The sequence below is a fragment of the Budorcas taxicolor genome, chromosome 7 (genome assembly GCF_023091745.1).
Source record: "Budorcas taxicolor isolate Tak-1 chromosome 7, Takin1.1, whole genome shotgun sequence".
Lineage (NCBI taxonomy): Eukaryota > Metazoa > Chordata > Mammalia > Artiodactyla > Bovidae > Budorcas > Budorcas taxicolor.
This window is the reverse complement of record NC_068916.1, coordinates 7,000,479-7,017,602: the sequence shown is the minus strand read 5'-3', so window position 1 is coordinate 7,017,602 and position 17,124 is coordinate 7,000,479. Positions and strand designations below refer to the sequence as shown.

The window sequence follows — 17,124 nt, the reverse complement described above, 5'->3', positions numbered from 1 at the left end:
AGTCTCGCCTGGTGCCCTGCAGGGCTCAGGAAAGAGTTACTGAATGAATGGAAGATGGGATTCAAGAAGTAGTTATCAAATTCAATGATGGATCCCATCACTCTTTATTGAATACTTACTATTTGCCAAGTACCCCAATCCTTGCCTGCCCAGGACTCTTCATAAACAAAGGAGATGGATAAATGCAAAATTATAACTTGGACAGGACCTGCCAAGGGAAGACTCCCCCCCCCCCCCCCCCCCCGCCAAGGGCTAGGACCACCAGCGTGGACTCCAGAAGGGCTTCCTGAAGGGAGCTGACAGAGACCAGGAAAGGGAGATACATGGGTATAAACAGAGGGAAAATAGTTGGAAGCAGAGTGCACAGCATGTGCAAAGGTCCTAGAGCGGGAGGGAACATGATTTCAAGAGCTCTTTTCATACCACCCGCAGCTGCTTCGACAATTTGCAGACTCCCACAGATAGTCAGTAAGGCTAGGTTTAGGATCACCAAGGTTGAGTGGCAAGTTGGGCAGGACATTGTGTCCTGAATCACCCACATGGAAAAGGATGAAAGCCCCAGAACAAACTCAGAGACCTTGCCCTGGCAAGGGCAAGACAAACAGCACCCAGCCCTGCCTCTGCCCTGGAATTTCTGGAGTTGTCTGCCTCCCGGGCATACCCCGCTCTCCCATGATGTCCTGGCCACCTCAGAAGACGCAGGAGGAATGGGATGGGCACGCAGGCTGCTAGGTGGGGTCAGGAGGAAGAAAGAAGGGCTTCAGGGTGTCCAGCTGGGAGGTCTCAGAGGCAAGAACCAGGGCTGGGGGGCAATGATAGCAACCCCTATAATAATAGCTGTTGACACCTATGAGTGCCAATAGCCACCCCCCCCCTCCCCGCCAAAACCATCAGGAATAGGAATATAAATTGGTGTAGCCACTATAGAAAGCAGTATGAAGCTTCCTTAAAAACAAACAAAAAAACAAAACCCACAGAGCTACCATATGGCCCGGGCTTCCCAGGTGGCGCTAGTGGTAAAGTACCCGTCTGCCAATGCTGGAGATGTCAGAGATGAGGGTTCCATCCCTGGGTTGAGAAGATCTCCTGTAGGAGGGCATGGCAACCCACTCCAGTGTTCTTGGCTGGTGGGGTACAGTCCATGGAGTCTGAGTCAGACATGACTGAAGTGACTTAGCAAGTGTGCTCACGCACCATATGACCCAGCAGTCCCACTCCTGAGTATATATCTGGAAAAGATGAAAGCGAACTTGAAAAGACACATGCTCCCTAATGTTCACAGCAGCACTGTTTACAACAGCCAAGACACGGAAACACCCCAAGTGATTGTCCACAGATGACTGGTTTAAGAAGATATATACACAGTGGACTATTACTCAACCATAAAAAAGAATGAAATATTCCCATTTGCAGCAACAAGGTTGGACCTGGACAATAGGACTTACTCAGTGAAGTAAGTCAGACAAAGAAAGGCATATATTATATGATATCACTTATATGCAGAATCTAAAAAATAATACAAATGAATCTATATACAAATCAGAAACAGACTCACAGACATAGAAAGCAAATTTATGGTTACCAAAGGGGAAAGGGAGGGTGGGAGTGATATATGAGAAGTATAGGACTTTGTGATATAAATAGATAAGCTATAATAGGTAAGCAATAAGGATTTACTGTACAGCATAAGAAACTATAGGGCTTCCCAGGTGGAGCTAGTGGAAAAAATCCACCTGCCAATGCAGGAGATATGGGTTCTATCCCTGGGTTGGGAAGATCCCCTGGAGGAGGAAATGGCAACCTGATCCAGTATTCTTGCCAGGAAAATTCCATGGACAGAAGGGCCTTGCAGGCTACAGTCCATGGGGCCACAAAGAGTCTGAAAATGATATTCAATGTCTTCTAATAACATATACTGGAAAACAGTCTGAAATATACATATATAACTGTATCACTTTGTGGTACACCTGAAACTAACTCAATATCGTAAATCAACTATACTTTTTTCAAAAGCCCCATTAGCTGGAAACAGGATCCAGAGGAAGAAACAGCTGGCTGAGGACTTGTAGTTGACTCCAGAATGCGGCAGATTTTAGTTTGGGTTGCTATGACAAAAATACCAAAGGTTGGGTAGCTTAAACAATAGACATTTATTTCTCAGTCTGGGAGGCTGGAGAGTCCAAGATCGAGGTACCAGCACATTTGGAGTCTGGTGAAAGCCCATTTCCTGGTTTGCAGACAGCTGCCTTCTAATGACATCCTCACATGGCAGAAAGCGCAAAACAGGCTCTCACAAGCCTTAGAAGGGCACTGGTCCCATCAATGGGAGTTGCACCTTCATGGCCTGATTACCTCTCAAAGGCTCATCTCCTTACCTGGTGATTGGGATTTCAGTTCATGAATTTTGGGGGCATTTATCCCTGGTGGCTCAGACAGTCAAGAATCTGCCTGCAATGTGGGAGACCTGCATTCGATTCCTGAGTTAGAAAGAGTCCCTGGGGAAGAGAATGGCAACCCACTCCAGTATTCTTGCACGGAGAATTCCAGGGACAGAGGAACCTGGGGGGCTACAGTTCATGGGGTCGCAAAGAATCAGACACGACTGAGCGACTAACATGTATGTGGGATATAAACATTCAGTGTGTAACAACACCCACTTTTCCTTTTTAAACAGCTCTTTTAGAATTAATTTTAATGACTTTATTTGGCTGCACCAGGTCTTCGTTGCAGCGTTAGGGTCTTAGTCCCCTGACCAGGGAGGGAACCCAGGCCCCCTGCATTGGGAGCCTGGAGTCTTAGCCACTGGACCACCAAGGAAGTCTCTTAATTTTCACTTTGGAGATGAGGAGATGAAAACCCAACACCCAGGGCCAGAATTGAGGCCACAGGACCCACTGAGGCATTTGTCTCTAGCCTCAGTAGTACTGGCTATAAAATGGGACTTTGGCCAACTGTGGCTGTCTGCAAGCAGACCCCTCACCCCAGGCCCTGGGCTCACTCTGGGCTCAGCCAAGGGGGATTGTGGCGTAACAAGTCTCCATCTCCCTCCAGGTGAATCTTTAACTCTGACTCTCTGTATCCAGTGGCAAAAGATGAAAGAGCTCACTCAGGACTCATCACTTATTGTATACCTGCAGTCGGGGAGGAGTTGGTTGTAAAAGGGGCCCAATGGAACTTTTGGGGTTGTGGAAATATATCCAGATTGACAGTTCCAAGACTATGCGTTTGTCAAAACTCATCTAACTGTACTCTATGGTATGTGAATTATAACCTAACCAAGCAGACCTTAAAAATAGGTATATACTGGGCTTCCCTGGTAGCTCAGTGATAAAGAATCTGCCTGCCAAGGCAAGAGACACAGGTTTGATTCCTGATCTGAGAAGATCCCACATGCCGCAGAGCAGCTAAGCCCATGCACCGCAGCTACTGAGCCTGTGCCGCAGAGCCAGGGCGCCACAGCAAGCGAGGCCCCGGCAGTGAGAAGCCCGTGCACCACAACAAAGAACAGCCCTGCTTGCCCCAACTAGAAAACAGCAATGTGGCAACGAAGACCCAGCACGGCCAAAAATAAGTAAAATTTTTAAAAGCAGGTATATATTTTATTTCGAGACTTTGGGGACGGGGGACAGGGTCGGGGGGGATGAGGCAACATGAGAACAAAAATCTAAATGCACTATTATTGGAAGTCTGTGTAAGGAAGAAAAGTGCTATCTTACTCTATCTCTTGTAACAGTATTTTTATTTTATTTATGGGCCACACTGAGTGGCTTGCAGGTTCCTAGTTACCTGCACCCTCAGCAGTGAAAGACTGGAGTCCCAAGTGCTGGACCCCCAGGGAATTTCCTAGCAATCTTTATTTTAAAGTCTCTTTTGTCTGATGGGAGTATTGCGGCTTCAGCTTTCTTTTGATTTCCGTCTGCATGGAACACCTGTTCCATCCTCTCACTTTCAGTCTCTATGTGTCTCTAGATCTGAAGAGGCTCTTGCAGACAACATACATACGGGTCTCGTTTTTGTGTCAATTCTGACAGTCTGTGTCTTTTGATCGGCACATTTAATCTGCTGTACATTTAAGGTAATTATCGATACGTATGTTCTTATTGTCATTTTTAAAATCATTTTGGATTTGTTTTTGTAGGTCTCTTTTCTTCCTTTCCTCTTTTGTTCTTTTCTCTTTTAAAAAAAAAATTATTATTTATTTATTTACTTTTACTTTACAATACTGTATTGGTTTTGCCATACATTGACATGAATCCGCCACGGGTGTACATGAGTTCCCCATCCTGAACCCCCCCTCCCACCACCCTCCCCATATCATCTCTCTGGGTCATGCCGGTGCACCAGCCCCAAGCATCCTGTATCCTGTATCGAACCTAGACTGGCGATTCGTTTCTTACATGATAGTATACACGGTTCAATGCCATTCTCCCAAATCATCCCACCCTCTCCCTCTCCCACAGAGTCCAAAAGTCTGTTCTATACATCTGTGTCTCTTTTGCTCTTTTCTCTTGTGATTTGATGACTATCTTTCATGTTGTGCTTGGATTCCTTTTTCTTTCCTGTGTGTTTATCTAGTCTAGAGTTTTTCATTTGTGGTCACCATGAGGTTTTGATACAGCAGTTTCTATGTTTCCATGGTTGCTTTAAATTTCTGATCTCTTTATTCCAAACGCATTTCCAGTACCCTGCATTTGTACTCCATTTCTTACTATATACTCTGGCGGTCCAGATGAGCCAGCAAATATTCTTTTTCTCCCTTCAAAATAAAAGACATCTGGGACTTCCCTGGTGATCCAATGGCTACACGTTCCCAGTACAAGGGGTCTGGGTCCAATTCCTGGTCAGGGAACTAGATCCCATATGCCACAACTAAAGATCCCACATGCCACAGCTGAGACCTAGTGTAGCCAAATAAATAAATAAATTTTTTAAAACCTGTATTTTAAGTTGCGTCGATAAAAACATGCTATATATGAAGCATTTGTGAAAGATATGTGAGCACACCATAATATAAAAACAGAAAAAAGGTTAAAAAGCAATCCATTTGGAAATAGAGACATTATAGCTGTCACAGCTGGCCTGAGACGCTGCCTCAGTTTTCTCATCTGTACTATGGGGGTTATGACCCCCATCTGCTGCATGGGGTTCTTGTGGGGATCAGGTGGGTTGGGGGTGATGCATTAGGTGCCGTCAGGATAGGATAAATAAAGCCTGGGCTGGATTGAGTATCTTTCTGGCGCGTTTATTTATTTTATACTAATGAAAGCCAACTTAAAGTCTAGCTCACATATCTCACCATTGCCCGAATGCTCAGGCTGTTAATGTACAGGCCCTGCGAGGCCAGGACCACCCTGATGAGGCAGGAGCACTGTCCCAGCCCCCAGTGCACAGCTGCCTCTTGACCACGGTCTAGTCCTGGGGCTGCTTCTATTCTAGAACAATCGTGGGGGTGGTGAGGGGCCCCAGGCTGGTGTCCTGGGATCCTGGAGTCTCTGGACCACCAGGAGCTGGACTCAGGGTGACCAGTGGGGGAACTCCTGGCCTGGCAAGGGGATCTGGGGAGGCTGCTTTGGGGACTCAGCAGTGTGACCAGCAGGAGGGGGGAGGGTTTCACAGGGTCAGGTCAAGGCGGCCAGGCCCAGGTTGGGCCCAGTGTGTGTAATTCTGACCTCATCAGAAAGTCCAGCCTGTCAACCATTCTCGTGGAGGTTCAACAAGACCTCGTCCGTCTCTCTCCAGCTCAGACTGGAGGTCCCAGGGGAGAGGTAAGGGTTGCAGGGAGATCAGACAGCGGACTCAATAAACCTGCAAGACAGAGGGAGACATAGAGACAAGAGAGAGACAGGGACACAGACAAAGAGGGAGCGCCTTCCAACACAGGGGTCATGGGTTCGATCCCTGGTGGGGGAGTCAAGATTCCCAAATGCCGTGGTGCACCCCACAACTAGAGAGAAACCCTCACACCACAGTGAAGAGCCTGCCTGCCTCAACTAGGGCCCAGTGCAGTCAGATAAATTAATATTAAACAAAAGAACTCTGTAATGACCTATGTGGGAAAAGAGTGGACATATGTATGCGTATAGCTGATACTCATCAGACGGACCGATGCTGAAGCTGAAACTCCAATCAACACTTTGGCCACCTGATGCAAACAGCCGATTCATTGAAAAAGATCCTGATGCTGGGAAAGACTGGAGGCAGAAGGAAGAGAGGGCGACAGAGGATGAGATAGTTGGAGGGCCTCACTGATTCAATGGACATGAATTTGGACAAACTCCAGGAGATGGTGAGGGACAGGGAGGCCCGGTGTGTTGCCGTCCATGGGGTCGCAAAGTCAGACACAACTGGTGATTCAGCAACAACAATCGCTGGTTCAGTTTGCTGGACAGCAAGAAACTGACATTTTAAATCAGCTATCCACCAATAAAAGATGATAACAAAGAAAGATAGGGAGAGAGACACACAAAGAGTGAGACAGAGTGAGAGACAGACGGACAGACACACGGAGATAAGGAGTGAGAAGGTGAGAGAGACAGGAAGGGAGATAGGGATGAGAGGGAAAGGGGGAAATGAGGGGAGACAGAGAAACGGACACAGAGAGACAGTGAGAGAAAAAGATGGTGGAGAGACAGAGAAGAGAGATGGAGAAACAGTAGGAAAGACAGGGGGTGGGGAGAGAGATCTGGGGGCATTAATCCCATCCTCCCGCATCTGGCCTGTGGACCCCTCCCCACCCCCAGCCAGAGTGGTGCCCCTTTGACATACAGACGGGGAAACCGAGGTCCCAGCTCCCGACCTGCCGCTGTGACATAGGCTGGAACCCTCAGGATAGAGAGGTGCAGGTAGGGCCCCAAAGGCTGGGAGGCAAGGAATGAAAGGGATCCTAGTTTCTGGTGAGTTTCAGGGGTCAGGCTTGTTCTGTAAGAAGAATGTCACATCTTGGATGAGGGGCATGACTTTGGGGTAAACATGAACCTTATAAGGTCACGGCAAGTGTGGGTAGCATCATGGACATGAGGAGAGTGTAACCTGTGTCACTGTGAATCTGGGGATGGCCCTCGGGTCACTGTGCATTCTTAACTGCAGGGCATGTTGGAAAGTTTCCATGACACAGAGCATTTTTAAACGACCTCTGGGCTCCTGAGGCTGATCCCAGGCCTGATGTCCAGGATCAAGGAAAATCTCAGCTCTTGCTGGAGACTGGCCCAGAGGCATCAGAGTGGGGGGTGCCGAGAAAATTCTGAGAATGACCCGGGCCTGAGATGGAGGCGCCAGACAGCCTAGAGGGGGTGGCTGGGAATTCTGTTCCTGGCATCCCCCCACCCCCGCTGCAGCCATTGCAAGAACATGATACACACTCCCACACCTGCTGGCAGAACGACCTGAGCAGGGGACTGCCCCTTACCCCTGGGGAGGCACTTGCAACAGACAGCGTGGCCCCCACCTCCCATCAGCTGCCTCCCTGGGAGATGCTGGAAGGGGAGCTGGAACTAGGGAAGGAGGGGAAGGGAGAAGTGGTGGCCTCAGGTTTCAGGGGACTTGGGGACTCATCTCATTATCGGAGACAGGGTACTTCAGCTGGCCTTATCATTGAGTGTTAGGCGCTCAGTTCTGACTCTTTGCAACCCAGTTGACTGTAGCCCATGGGATTCTCCAGGCAAGAATGCTGGAGTGGGTTGCCATTTCCTTCTCCAGATGATCTTCCCGACCCAGAGATCAAACCCAGGTCATCTGCATTGCAGATTCTTTACCATCTGAGCCACCGTTATTGTTGATGTTCCTGAGAAAATGGGCTGGAATGAAAAATCAGATTTGGAGAAACCCATCATTTCACCAGGAAAAATTTCTGAACCATGGCTTCCACTGAGAGCGAGAACAGAAGGACAGATAGGCCAGGAGCTTAAAATGAGCTTGATGTGCATCGCAAACTGGGCAGGAAAATATGCCAGCCATGTGAACAGAACAAAACAAAATTCAGAAAAGAAACAGAAATTTTAAAAAATGCCAAGCATGAAAACAACCCTCAAAGTGAAAACAAGTATGCTGTCGTAAAACAGAAAATCAGATGGAGGGCCCCCTGCATCAGAGAAGAGTAATAAATGAAACAGTTGATGTTCTCAGCCCTTCAGGGAAACAGAAACAGCTTACTGAGATTCTAAGGAGGTGACAGGGATGGTGGGTGTACCATATTCATGGACAGTGAGGTTGAGGCTCAAGATGCTGATTCTCCCCATCTGAAGTTTTAACAGCCCCAGTCAAAGTCAAACAGGATTGTGAATCCCCTCTGGAACTTGATGAGTCAAATTTTTATCTGGAAGAGCAGAGAGTTGCAAGGATGCTTCTGTAGAAGAACAGGGTGGTGTTATCTGCCCTACCGGATACCGAGAGCCATCACAGAACCTATAATTGAGTAAGAGGCCCAGGGAGAGACACATGGACCAATGGACTGGAATTAAATGCCTCCATACAGCCAACGCAGGTCAGCGATTGTGCTCCAAAGTGGAGAAGGTCTGTCCATTAGTGGGGAAGAGAGAGTATCTCATAAGAGAATCTGGGACGTGGGAGTCCAATTAAGTTGGATCCTTACATCACACAAAACTCAGCTTCCTGTGGGTGAAGGGACAATATAGAAAAAAAGAGCTTGAATAAAGTTTGAATGTCTTGGTGGGAAATATAGGTGAACTTCAGTAAAGAAAGATTTCCTGTAAAGAGCACCAAGGCAGTCTATGTGTATGTTAGTCACTCAGCTGTTTCCGAGTCTTTTGCAACCCCATGGACTATAGCCCATCAAGCTCCTCTGTCCGTGGAATTTCCCAGGCAAGAATACTGGAGTGGGTTGCCATTCCCTTTTCCAGGGATCAAACCCAGGTCTCCTGCATTGCAGGCAGAACCTTTACCATCTGAGCCACCAGGGAAGCCCAAGACGTTGTATACTATACAACAAAATATTGATCAGCTTGTATATATTAAGACTTTTTGTTAATCAAAGGTCCTTTGAAGAAAGTAAAGAGACAAATTGTAAACAAGGGGAAGACTTCTGCAGCACACTGGACTGACAGAGGAATAGTATCAAACATATATAGGGAACTCCTATGACTAATCACAGAAATGGCTCCCAGGTGGCGCTAGCGGTAAAGATCCTGCCTGTCAATGCAGGGGACACAGGAGACCTGAGCCCGATCCTTGAGTTGGGAAGATCCCTTGGAGGAGGAAACGGCAACCCACTCCATTATTCTTGCCTCAAGAATCCCTTGGACACAGGAGTCTGGTGGGTTACAGTTTATAGGGTTACAAAGAGTCGGACTCAATTGAAGTGACTTAGCATGCATGCATGCCTGACTCGTCAAAAACAGTAGGAAGAGGCCAAGGAGGAAACCTGTGTGGCGAGATGTTCAGAATCAATAGGAGACAAGGACGATGAGAACTGAAACTCCAGTGAGATGCTGTTTGATTGACAAAAGCTAAAAAAACCAACAAAACCAGTGTTTCCCAAGTCACAGAGTCACCAGAAACTCAGACTGCCCAACACTTTAGGAAACCATCTGGAGTTTCTACAACCCTGAAATCCCCAGAAGACACGCCTCTCTACTCCTGGCCAGGATGCCCCAGGGGTAGGCACCCTGTCTCAGGGCTGGGAGAGCCGAGGGGAGACAGGGAGCAAGTTATTTGGATGAGAGGAAGGGTGGGAGCTTCCTGGGGAGAATCTGTCCGAGGCCTCTCTCCTGGCCTCTGACTGGCTGGCAGCAACGCTGAGCATCCCTTGGCTTATAGCAGCACCGCTCCAGGCCCTGCCTCTCTTTCTATATGGCTGTCTCTTCCCCCTCCTTTCTCTCATTTTATTGGGACATTTGTCATTAGATTTAGGACCCATCCTAATCCAGGATGAGCTCATCTCAAGATCCTTACCTTAATTATATCTGTGCTCAGTCGCTCAGTTGCCTCTGACTCTTTGAGACCCTATGGACTGTAGCCCACCAGGCTCCTCTGTCCATGGGCTTTTCCTAGCAAGAATACTGGAGTGAGTTGTTATTTCCTACTCCAGGGGATCTTCCCCACCCAGGGATCGAACCCTTGTCTCCTGAATCTCCTGCGCTAGCAGGCAGATTCTCTACCACTGAGCCACCTGGGAAGCCCTGAAAAGACCTTATTTTCAAATAAGGAAGGTCCCATTCATCGGTACCAGGTAGACATGTCTTCCAGAGGTTAACCATTCCGAGTCTCAGGGGAGACTCTCAATCTTAAGATCACACCCTAAAGTGAAACAGCCATCAGCCTGAGGTTCAAAAGCTGTGTCCCCGATACTGTAAGTCTTGTTCCCCTCTGTGTCCCCAGCTCCTGGTGAAGACTTGGTGCAGAGCAGGCTGGAGGTGATTCCAGAACAGTGAGGTGAACAGATCTAGGCTCCAACGGGCTGGGGTTTAAGTCCTAGTCCTTCAAATCAGCGACATGATACCTCTGTGCCTCAGCTCTTTGACGTATAGAGTTGATAATATCTGCTTGGAGAGGGTTGAATCATGGTCTCCCCCCAAAAAATATATCTACCCAGAACCTCCGAATGTGACCTTACTGGGAACAAGACTTATAGCAAACAAGAAGTATGCGATAGTTGTTGATTGAACGAGTGACTGAGGCTAAATGAGGATGAGGGGTCAGTGCACCCCCAGGCTCCTGACTCGTGACCACCCCCAGGCCCCAGCAGCACCCTGCCTCTCTGAGCCAGTAGGTTAGGTGTCCCCTTAGCTCAGATACTCTCCTGTAGGCAGCGGTCCAGCAAAGCTCCCCGGCTGCAGCAGGCAGTTGGGCCCGGACACTATTTGCAAACTGAAACCCAGGCCTGCGGCTTTGGCCACCCACTTGTGCAACCAGCTGCTGCTGCTTCCTCCCCTTGAGAAAGTCCCTTGGTGAAGCTCCTCGGTGGAAGGGCAGGGAGCCTGGAGGGGGCAGGCTCTGTTCCCAGGGGACAGCACCTCTGTGCCTCAGTTTCCCCATCTGCAACTGGGCCGCATGGGGGGTGTGTGGGGGGCAGGGAGGGGATTGAAGGCTCCAGGCAGAGGAGATTGGACCTAGAGAGGCTTCTCTTCACATCTCTGAACCTCTATTTCTCCAGCTGTGAATGAGTGAGAGATATCCTGCCACCAGAGTGAGTGCATACGGGGTCACGTCTTTACCTTGGAGACACAAATCAAGTCCTCTGCCCTTGCCCCCTGAGACTCTCCCAGGCTGTCTGCTTGCTTTTTTTTTTTTTGGCTGCACTGTGTGGCATGCAGGACCTTAGTTCCCTGACCAGGGATTGAACCTGTGTCCCCTGCTTTGGAAGCATGGAGTCTTAACCACTGGGGCCAGTGAAGCCCCCACCGATTGTTTCTAAGGTAAAGACCATCACCCTGGGACTTCCCTGGCAGTCCAGCGGTTAAGATTCTGAGCTTCCAATGCAGGGGGTGCGGGTTTGATCCCTGGTGGAGGAGCTAAGATCCCATATGCTGTGCAGTGTGGCCAAAAAAAGAAAAAAAACCCAACAAACTCCCCATGGCCCTCAGAGTCCCATGAGGTCCAGCCCTGCTGCCCTACCCCCTTCATCTCACTCCACAGCCTCCTTGCCAACAAGCTCATTCCCAGGTCAGAGTCTTTGCCTCTGCCTGGAACCTTCTCACCACACTTCCTGCTCTCTCCTTCCCCTCATTCAGACCTGGACCCCAATGTCACCTCTTCCAGGAGGCCCTCCATGACTGTTCACTCTGGAAAGACCCTCCCTCCGGTCCTGTGTCCCATTTTATCTGTACTGTCCATCTCTCTCCCTTCCTCCAGACCTCGAGTCCCACAACAGCATGAATGCCTCCACGGTCCCCAGCTGCCAGCCCAGGGCTTGACAGTAGGCATCTGAGTTGTGAGCTCATTAACCTGACACTGTGTGACGAAAATCGAGACTCCTGAAGGCAGGAGAGGAAGAAAGGGCAGTTGGGCAGGAGTTGAGCCAAGACCTGAAGGAGGTTCAGAAAACACTTGGGTGACTCCGGGAAGATGGTCCCAGGCGGAGGCATTGCATGTGCAAAGTCCCTGAGGCATGAAAATGCCAGACTTATTGGAGGGGTTTTGAGGAGGCTGAACGTGACCAGAGCTTCTCTGGTGGCTCAGCGATAAAGAATCTGCTTGCCTATGCAGAAGACCTGCATAGGTTGGATCCCTGGGTTGGGAAGATCCCCTGGAGGAAGGCATGGCAACCCACTCCAGTATTCTTGCCTGGAGAATCCCACAGACAGAAGAGCCTGGTAGGTTATAGTCCATGGGGTCGCAAAGAGTGGGACACGACTGTGATTCAGTCAAGGTTAAGAGGAGAAAGGAAGCAGGAACAGCAAGACCAGCAGGGCCCTGTGGTCTCAAGGAAGACTTTGGCTTTTACCTTGAGGCATGTGGGAGTCACGGAGGTTCTGAAGAAGGGAAGGGTGTGTCTGACTCGGGTCTCCACACAGGGAAGAGACTACAGGGGAAGACGGCAGGAGTGGGGAGGACAGGGGTGTCCGTGCTGGCCCCATCAATGATGGGGCTGGACTAGGTGGGGAAGGGGGCATTCCGGAGCAACTTCGCTGGTGCATGGTGGGGGATGAAGAGTCAAGGATGCCTGCTTGGTCCCATTTCACAGATGGGAAACTGAGGAGGCTCTTGATCTGAGTAAAGGAGAGGCTGAAAGCGTCACCAGGAAGTCAAGAGGCAACCAAGTCTGGGAGGGAGCCTTGCACCCCACCCTCCTTTCCCAGCCAAGTGCACCAGCTTCCTTCTGATGCAACGACTCTCTTTCAGTCTCTGATTTTATCTCTATAATTTCAAACCTTGTCAGAGGAGGAGGTTTACCATCCACACTTGAAGACAGGCCTGACTCAGCTTCACACAGATTCACTTACTCCCCCAGCAACCCTGAAACAAGGGCCCCATTCCCATTTTACAGATGGGCAAACTGAGGTTCTGAGAAGCAAAATGGGACCCAAGTCAATGAGTGACAGAGGCTAGATGTGAACCCTAACCTGGGGCTCCAGGGCCTGGGCCTGGGACTGCACTCCACCTGAGCTGGAGTCGGGGTCGGTTGCAGACAGGCTCGTGTGTGCTACGTGCTCAGGTCTGTCCAACTCTTTGCGACCCCACGGACTGTAGCCCACCAGGCTCCTCTGTCCATGGAATTTTCCAGGCAAGAATATCGGAGTGTGTTGCCATTTCCTCCTCCAGGGGATCTTCCCAACCCAGAGACGGAACCCGTGTCCCCTGCATCTCCTGCCTTGGCAGGCAGATTCTTTACCACTGCGCCACGTGGGAGGCCCGGGGGCGCAGACACACACCGTCAATGTCCTTCCCTCCCTGGAATGCATTATTCACTTCAGGCTTCAGATGCAGACTACAGTGGGAGCCCCGGGGTGGGGGGGGGGGGGGTGGCGGGAGGGGAGAGGGACGCTAAGAATTCCAGCTTCAGTGTTTAGGCCTACGTTTCCATGGTTCCAGGATGCCTGTAAATCACACATTTGTTCACTCATTTGCTCACCAGGCCACCGTCAGTTGCCTGCCTTATGCGGGTCAGTGTTCAAGGCCCCAGCTTGAGAGAGTCCCAGCCCAACACAGATACCTCCCACAGGGGTGCCTATGGTTCCACACGGTCAAGGCCAGCCCAGAGGGACCTACTCAGAGCTGGGGGTCCCCAGGAGTTTGGGAGGCAGCGGGAGATGCTTCCAGAAGAAGGGACTCTCAGTCTGAAGAGTGGCTCCCTCCCTGCCCCATCCCTGCACACACCATGATGAAAGCCAGCGAGAGTGGGAACACTGTGGGACCCACCTCAGACCCCACCCTCCGGTCCCCATTTCCGGCTGGCACTAGGCAGCTGCCAATGCCACTGGGACACAGCCTGGGCCATCGGGCAGCTCTGGGAGGTGGGAGTGTCACTGCCTGGCCTGTCTGGGTGGAACCAGGTCGATTACCGTTCACGGGGCAGGCCAGGGGCAGGGGTGAAGAGATGGACGGGCCACCTGAGAACCACGGACCCTAGAGGCTGGCCAAGGATGATGAGTGATGGCTTTGGACCAGAGTCTTCATGATGCAGGCCTTAAAGTCAGTCACTCAGTCGTGTCCGATTCTCTGTGACCTCACAGGCTGTAGCCCGCCAGGCTCCTCTGTTATGGGATTCCCCAGGCAAGAATACTGGAGTGGGTAGCCATTCCCTTCTCCAGGGGGGTTTTCTTGACCCAGGGATCTAATCCAGGTCTCCCTCATTTACTGTCTGAGCCACCTGGGAAGCCCTATACAGGCCTCAGTTTCCCCATCTAAACGAATCACGGGGGAGGGGGAACCGGTGTGTCCAAGACTGTGGGTTTTGATCTGCTGGGCTTTTGGGGGTTAGAGAGAGACTCTTAAGCTGTTTGAGTTTTCCAGGCAGCAAGTGAGGGCCCCAAGCTGCCTGGATCCTCACCCTGAGGCCACGGGGGTGGGGAGGGGGGCAGCTTCAGGGAGATTAGATTGGACCTTGTCTCCCAGAAATGTGGGCTTACGACACTGGCCAGGCCCGGGCTGAGCCGGCTGAGGCAGGCCTGGTCTAGGGGATCTGGAGGAGGTTTTAGGTAAAGACAGAGGCCGTGAGAGATACAGAGAGACAGCGAGAGCCAGAGAAGTGAGGTTGAGAGAAATAGACAGGGAGAGACGAGACAAGAGAAAGGGAGGAGCTTCCCTTGTGGTCCTAGTGGCCAAAACTCTGGGACCCTGATGCGGGGTGGGGGGACCGGGTTGGATCCCTGGTCAGGGAACTAGATCCCACGTGGCAACTAAGAAAAAAGAAGGAGGAGGAGGAGGGCGAGAAACAGGAGAGCTGGGAAGACAGGGACAAAAAGAGAGGAAGGTGGGCAGTTAGGGAGACACAGGTGCCCCCACCTGGCCCCCTGGGTGGAACCAATCTCCCTGCGCTCTTGAACAAACCATGCTTTCATATTATTGAGGATGAGGTTACGGACAGCTTCCTAAGGTGTGTGCTTCCAGAGCCAGGCACCCTCTTCACCTCTCACAACACCCAAGGAGGGGTGTGTGTGTGTGTGTGTGTGTGTGTGTGTGTGTGTGTGTGTGTGTGTTAGTCACTCAGTTGTGTCCGACTCTTTGCAACCGCATGGGCTGTAGCCCAACAGGCTCCTCTGTCCTTGGGATTTCCCAGGCAAGAGTACTAGAGTAGGGTAGCCATTCCTTTCTCCAGGGGATTTTTTTGACCCAGGGATCGAACCAGAGTCTCTGGCACTGCAGGCAGATTCTCTACCGTCTCAACCACTAACGACCCCCATCCCACCGATGGAGAAACTGGCTGGAGAGCCCCAGGCTGCACAGCTAGCTGGAGGCAGAGCAGAACTCGGTCAAGACCTGTAAGACATTTTTCTGTCTGCTGTGTAACACTCCACCCCTCCAGGCTCCCACCCGAAAGCACACCCAGGCTGGTAAAGAAACCCGCCCCGCCCCTCCTCCCTGGCCCGCCTGTCCCCTCTCCCCAACCCTCCCAGCCCAGCTCGCCGGCGCAGAATATTTTTCTTCTCTGCTCCTGGATGTTACGGTTTCATCCGGAACCGCCTTGCCTACAGGCGGTTCCCGCCCGCCAGGGTCAGCCCAGGGCAGGGACCGGAGCCAGAAGCAGCTTGAGGGAGGCGACCTCTGCCATCACCCCAACCCGGGGACCAGGCAGGTTCCCTCCTGCTCCCTCCGTATCGTGGTTTCCCCACCTGGAAAGTTGCGAGCTCCCACGCGTGGCCATGGGGGAGCGGCGCTCGATGTGGCCAAGGGGTGGGTGCCTGCGGGCGGGGTTTCCCGCGTGGCTGCCAAGGTTCCGAGCGCTCCGTTATTAAGCACTGATGGGAGCTACCCCGTGTCTGCCAGGAGGCCTCCCAGTGCGGAGACAGGGTTGGACGCCTGATGCCCCAACAGGAATTGATGGGGGGGTGGTGGGGAGGTCAACGCTGGCCGGAGGGAGAGGCTGCGCAGCAGCGAGGATGGGGAGAGACACCTCCAAGTGTGTATCTGTGTGTGTGTGTGTGTGTGTGTGTGTGCGCGCGCGCGTGTGTGGTTCAGTCACGTCCAACACTTTGCAACCCCATGGACCGTAGACCCCTAGGGGCCTCTGTGCAGGGGATTCCCCAGGCAAGAATTCTGGTGAGGGTTGCTATTTCCTTCTCCAGGGGATCCTCCTCACCTAGGGACCCAACCTGCTTCTCCAGCTTCTCCTTCATTGGCAGGTGGATTCTTTACCACTGAGCTACCTGGCAAGCCCGTGCCTGCAAGAGAGGGTGTCAAAGACAAGGAGAATTCTTAGATATGAACCTAAACGACAAGGGACCAAAGGAAAACACATAAATTGGACTCCGTGAAATTTAAGAGTTTTCTTTGATAAAGGACACTTAGGGGAGGGAGAAGCCAACCCACAGAATAGGAGAAAAGATTTGCAAATCATACATCTGACAAGAGATTAATATGCAGAATGTATGAAGAACACTCATAATTCGATAATAAAAAGAGAACCCAGTGAAAACTGGGCAAAAGACTTGAATGGCCATTTCTCCAGAGAAGATGTAGAAACGGCAATATGCACATGAAAAGATGCTCATCATCATTAGTCTTCAGGGAAATGCAAATCAAGCCCCCTGAGATACCACTTCACACTCACTAGGATGACCAGACTCAAAAAAAACAAAAACAAAAACAAAAACAAAAAACTTGGAAATAATAGATGTTAATGAGAATGTGGGGAAATAAGAGGCCCTCACATACTTCTGATGGCAATGAAAAATGTTCAGGCACTTTGGAAAACAATCTGGCAGTTTCTTAATCATTTAAACATAGAAGTACAATGTGATCAAATAATTCTGCTCCTAGGCATTTACCGAGAGAACTGAAAATAGGTTTTCACACCAACCCTTGTATGCATGTTCATAGCACCACTAGTCACAATTGCCAAAAGGTGGAAATAACCCAAGTGTCCATCAGTAGATGAATGGATAAACAAAATGCAGCCCAGCCATACAACGAAATATTACTCAGCCATAAAAAGAAATGAAGTGGGGAATTCCCCGGCAGTTGGTGAGGATTCCAAGCTCTCACTGCTGGCCTGGATTCAATCCCAGGTCT

The 17,124-nt window shown here is 50.6% G+C and overlaps 1 long non-coding RNA gene across 1 annotated transcript; it reads right to left on the bottom strand.

Annotated features, from left to right (window-relative positions):
* Positions 1-257: 257 nt before the first annotated feature.
* Positions 258-15,853, bottom strand: LOC128050813 (uncharacterized). The gene is made up of 3 exons (XR_008199697.1): positions 15,726-15,853; positions 5,670-5,805; positions 258-1,229 (listed from the first exon to the last, which is right to left on the bottom strand). It is a non-coding gene; the product is annotated as an uncharacterized LOC128050813 (long non-coding RNA).
* Positions 15,854-17,124: the final 1,271 nt, after the last annotated feature.